Source organism: Humulus lupulus, chromosome 1, assembly GCF_963169125.1.
Source record: "Humulus lupulus chromosome 1, drHumLupu1.1, whole genome shotgun sequence".
Classification (NCBI taxonomy): Eukaryota; Viridiplantae; Streptophyta; class Magnoliopsida; order Rosales; family Cannabaceae; genus Humulus; species Humulus lupulus.
This window is the reverse complement of record NC_084793.1, coordinates 282,234,489-282,240,180: the sequence shown is the minus strand read 5'-3', so window position 1 is coordinate 282,240,180 and position 5,692 is coordinate 282,234,489. Positions and strand designations below refer to the sequence as shown.

The window sequence follows — 5,692 nt, the reverse complement described above, 5'->3', positions numbered from 1 at the left end:
CTTTGAGGACATTTTTTGATATCACCAAATAAAAAAAAAAAAGTGTGTTTTTAATTTTTCTTTTGCTCGAGGACTAGCAAAATATTAAGTTTGGGGGTGTGTTAACTCTACAAAATAGAGTTATTTTACCACTTTTTATGTGCTAATTATTGCTTAATTCTTGAGTTTTTAATTGATTTATTAAGTTTTTAAGTAATTTTGAATTTATTAGGTTTATTTTAATTTTATAGATTTTTGTGTATTCTTATAGTTATATTATTGTAAAATATTATAGTTTAATTATTTAAAATTAATATTGTTAAGTTAGGAGTAAAAAAATGCAATTTTGAGCTTAAATATTTAAGTAAATTAAATTTTAATTAATATTTTCATTGAAATTTTGTTGTATATTTCATTATTGAAAATATTTAGTTTTAATTTAATTTATGTTTGTTTTATTGGGAATTTTTTGTATGTTATTTGCTCTTGAAAAGCAAGAAGAATGGTGAAAAAATGGCATTTCTGTAAAGGAAAAGCAAAGAAAGTGGCATTTTTCTCCAGGCCTAAGCCTGCTACAGTACCATTCGGCCCAATGCCAAGATTGAAGTGACCAGCCACGTTCAGCCTTCCTTCACACACCAAGGTCCCAAGCTCTCCACATTCAGCAAGTCTCCTTCAGCAAATCACGCCACCTGTCCCTGCCTTCTCTTCAGCAATGCATTTCATGCCTTCAGCATCTCCAATTCGTCCCAGCCCATGCTCCTCAACATCACCAAAGCAGCCCCAACGTGGGCCAGCCCAGTCCGCAAGGCCAAATGCAAGGCCCACCTGCCTGTTGACCAGCCCAAAGAAAAAAAAAGTATTTTTTTCTGAAATAGTCAAAATCACCAAATGGCCAAAAATTACATTTTTCTTCCCAATGATATTTTTTTCTTTTCACTAAAATATCAACTCACTCTTCCCTATTTTTCTCACCTAAATAAACATTCCTAATTCATTTTTTTTACCCTAGCTTTTCACTAATATTTTACCCAACCAAACATTTCATCTTTCCAATACTCTTACACTTACTCTATTTATCCTACCACTTCCCAACACAATTAAATTAATCAATTTATTTATTTTAATTTGATTAATTTAATCTCCATATTTTGCCTATAAATAGAGTCTTGTAAGACCATTTGGGGGGCTCTTCTTCTTCATCTTTGAACCTCTTCTACACTCCATATTTCTCTCTTCTTTTCACTATTTTCTATCTACCATTTTCATCTTTTGAAGAGCATGTCAAGTATGTTATTTTGTAATTTTTTATCTAGTTATGAGCTTCTAATCTTTTTCAAAGGTTATTAAGATGATGATGAAGCAAAATGTAACTAGATAGTATTTTTTGTTGTATGTTGATTTCCCATTTGTACAACATTGTTTATGAATTTTTCTATCAAAGATATGCATTTTTTCATCTAGTGTTGATTGTTAAAGCATATTACACTTAGTTCTTCATTATGCAAAAATATGATATTCTTTGATTAAATGTTTTTCATTAAATTGTTCACATCTAATTCTTAGAGCATAAGTATCATATTTTGCCTAAACATAATCTCTTTGATTTTTTGTAGTTTCATTAGGTTGTAACACAACTAATGCTTAGAAATTATATCTTATAGAAGTGAAGAAAAATCCTACCTTTTTGAAAGAGTAACTTGTGCTTGAATAGAAAATATATTTTGAAAAAATATATAGTGTGATTTATTTCAACTATATCAAAACTTGGGAATCAATATACTTATGAATACTATTGAACTTGCATTTTGTGGATTCTAATATCTTAATAATATTATTTTACATATATCTTTTAAAGACCATTTTTCTATTTAATCTTAAATCTTTTTATTAATTGTCTTTTATTTTTCTAAAACAAAATCTCATCAAATATTTGGAACTAGGTTAGAATATTATTGCTTTGTTTGAAATAGTTTCTTTTGATGTTAGTCAACTCCCATGGGTTCGACCTCGTACTTACATGAACATTATATTCTGAAACGATTCGTGCACTTGCGAGTTTAAATTTTAAAACACCCTCTTTTGGGATCAACACTACATTAAATTTAAAGTATTCATACATGTAATAATTCCTATTAATAAGTTTATATAAAAGTTTTAAGTTTTTCTGTATTTCTTAGTATCATTTCATTTAATTCATTTGGTCAAGTGCCTAACATACTTGTAAACCCTGGAATTACGAGTATGTGGCGGACGTACCCTACCTTAGGGTCGTCACAATATAAGTATGGGCTAGTCTGTAGGGTAAGCTAGTAACGAACAAATCAAAGAACTCAAATAATACTATCAGTTAGAATACTAACCATTGAAAATTGAGATTGAATTGACATATGGTCAACTATATGATATGACTAGAATAGATAATAACGTTATGTTTACTTGGTCCTGTTCGATGTAACAAATACATTTGATCTTATCTACTTTAAAAATGTTCTGGAAAGAACATAACACTACTATGTGTAAGTAGATCATATCGTAGATTGGAAAGTCAGTGTAAATCCTGTGCACTGACTAATCTTAGGACTAACTTATTTTGAACATATAATCATATTTATATTCCACTGTGATTACGTCACTATAAATATGATTAGCTATATACTCAGGATTTAAAGAAGTTTATATTAAACAAATAATCATGAAAATAAAACATGTGAGCAAAGTGATTTACCAAGTCAAAAAATGATTCTATTCTTTTATTGAAAATAAAATGAGATTACAAATAAATTGGGTTTCAATTAGGGCATAAAACCCCAACATTGAGACCATTATAAAAAGTCTCCATTTGAAAGAAATGAGGGATGCCATGATGTGGACACTTCCTCAATAACTCTTTGAACCTTTCCCAAGGGTCACATACTGACTCATCCTCCAACTGTTGAAAAGAAATAATCTCATTCCGAAACTTAGCATTTTTCGCTGGAGGGAAGTACTTAATCAAAAATTTCTCAGTTAGCTCATGACATGTAGTCAGTGAGTCGGAAGGAAGTGTATTGAGCCAAGCTCTAGCTCTGTCCCTTAGAGAAAAAGGAAACAACTTCAACCTCAAGGTCTCTTCAGTAATGCCTTGCAACTTGAATGAATCGCTCACCTCCAAAAATGAATGAAGATGGAGATGCGGATATTCTGTAGGCAACCCACTAAATTGACCCACTGTTTGCAATTTTTGGAACATCACGGGCTTCAACTCAAACTGAGCAGCTTGAATTTCGAGCCTAACAATACCAACATTCAGCTCATTAAACATTAGGGCAACGTACTCCCTTATGGCCATTTCTCTATCATCGGCCATAACAATTGCATTAGCGGCATTCAAAGCATTGGCTGCTTCAATAACGACTCCCACAGCCACATTAAGCATGGGTTGAGCTCTAATTTCCTTAACCCCTTCACCTTCTTGAGCCATAGCAAGGTGAATTTGAGCCCGGTGTTCCCTCAGCCTTCTTTGACATGTACGTTCAATCTCAGGGTCAATAGGGGCTAGCTCAAAGTCTTGATGCTTGTTCATGCAATAGAATCAATCTAGCAAAGCACAAGATCAAGCAAACAAGATTAGTGCAAAATAAGAAAAATAAATTGCAAAGTAATTAATAATACACAAAATTCTAATTTCAATCCCCGGCAACGGCGCTAAAAATCTTGTTGTGATAATATTCAATCAAATATGTGCAAGTGTACACAATCACAAAAAAAGTAATAAAGTGATAAGTATACAAGATCGTCTTCACAGGGATTGCAAATTAAAATTAAATGCATCAATAAATTACCAAACAATTACACAAGAGTAACCAAATTAAATTGTTTTGATTTTTTGTAAGCTAACACTACTTGGAATCAATTAAAAATGCTCAAAAATAAACTGCAATGCTAATATAAAAGTGAGATAAAATCGATTGGTTAAAATAGGCTTGAATTATTAAATCCCTCTATGTCAATTGACCTGTACGTTTTGCTGCAACAAAATCTCAACAAACTACCTAGAGTGTAACGCCCTAAACTCCAGGGACCGTTACGGTGTGCATTTTAAACAGTGCTAAACTCGCTAATCGAGTCATTTGGCCATAATCGTGTAACTAAGTATGATTAACGATTTAGGGTTAAATTTTTTGGTTAAGATATAACGTTTCACTAGAACGTTTACTGTATACATTGGGATTCAAAAAATATAATTCAAAGGTCTATTACAATAAAATATTTACAACCAGCCGATCTAAGCGGAAAAATAAGGTTTAACCCTAGTTCCTCTTTCAACCATCGGCCGTGGTGGTCGAGCAGCCGCATATGTACACATTATCACCTAAGCTCTCCAACTCAAGGATGGCCCAGCTTTCTTTTGCCTTTACCTACACCACATAGCACCCGTGAGCCGAAGCCCAGCAAGAAAACTCAATATGTTCATGAAAAGTAATAACATGTCATCTAATCATAATGTGCATGCCTAGCAATAATAGCCTTAACACGCATGCAAGCAGGTACAAATAAATGTTTGTGGAGTCCTGCGTTCTGAGTAGATGACTAGTAAGTCTCTCACTCTTAGGTAGATGACTACTAAGTCAATCTCGGTCAGATGACTAGTAAGTCAATCTCGGAGGTCCCATACCCTCCTAGCCATGTGACGTGTAGGTCACCTTAGTCCTTCCGACTCTGGCTCTAAGTAACTAGCTTTTATACTAGATAAGCGCTTTTAGTTTTCATCGAACTTGAGGTCGGTCCGACATTAATGCTCATGAGGAGTCATTCAATGCAGATGTCGATTAGATCTAATATTTCATCGGCTCTGCGTTCAAGACGCTTATGCCGCTCCTGACTCTTAGGTCAGTAACATACGACCAGTGCTCAAAACTACTGTCGAACTTGACTAGTAAGTCACAGCTTCACAGCTAGTTCTGACACCATTGTCGATTCTGACTAGTAAGTCAGTGCCATTCAAAAGTAAGCAAGATTTGCTAAGCATTTTATATGCAATCCATGTCCACATTTAAACACTCAACATGCCTCAATAATATCCATTCGTGTCACATATGGGGTGCAGCTTTCTTACCTTTGGTTCGAGCGAGAAATAAAAAATGAATGACCCTTGAGAATGAACAATCATTTAATTCCTTAGCGGTCACCTAGTCACAACCAAATACAATCTCCGATTAATAGGATCTTGACCTAAACCTCACTCCCGAGACCCCGAATTGTACCCAATCGGTGAGTAGATTCGATCCCGGGCCTTAGGAATTGAAACCCTAAGTCAAAAACCCTTAAGAACACCCAAAATAGAAATCTGAAGAAGCAGGGTAGCGCTGTAGCGCTACCCCTCTAGCGCCCCAGCGCTCAAGACAGACCAATATCCCCTTTGAGTAGCGCTGTAGCGCTACCACCAGCCAGTTTTGCCCTGAAACTTTCCCCCTTCGACTCCACCAGTTCCAACCTAAACCAAAAGCTTCCAAACCTTATTTTAAGTCCCTAATGAACCCAAAAACCATCTACATATGTCCTAGACATCACAACCTAAGTAACCCTTGCCAGAAACTCCCATTGAAACTCAACTTTCAAACCAAAAACCCAACTGAAACTCAATGAGAAAACAAAGCAAGAACAAGAGATTCCATGGTTAAAAACTCACCTCAATCTCAGCTTAGGACCCTCTTCAATGGTAGAGCATAAC

At 34.6% G+C, this 5,692-nt stretch overlaps 1 non-coding gene across 1 annotated transcript; it reads left to right on the top strand.

The window, feature by feature from the left end:
• The first annotated feature begins 2,837 nt into the window (after positions 1-2,837).
• LOC133813019 (small nucleolar RNA R71) lies at positions 2,838-2,944 on the top strand. Its single transcript, XR_009884069.1, has one exon. It is a non-coding gene; the product is annotated as a small nucleolar RNA R71 (small nucleolar RNA).
• The last annotated feature ends 2,748 nt before the right edge of the window (positions 2,945-5,692 follow it).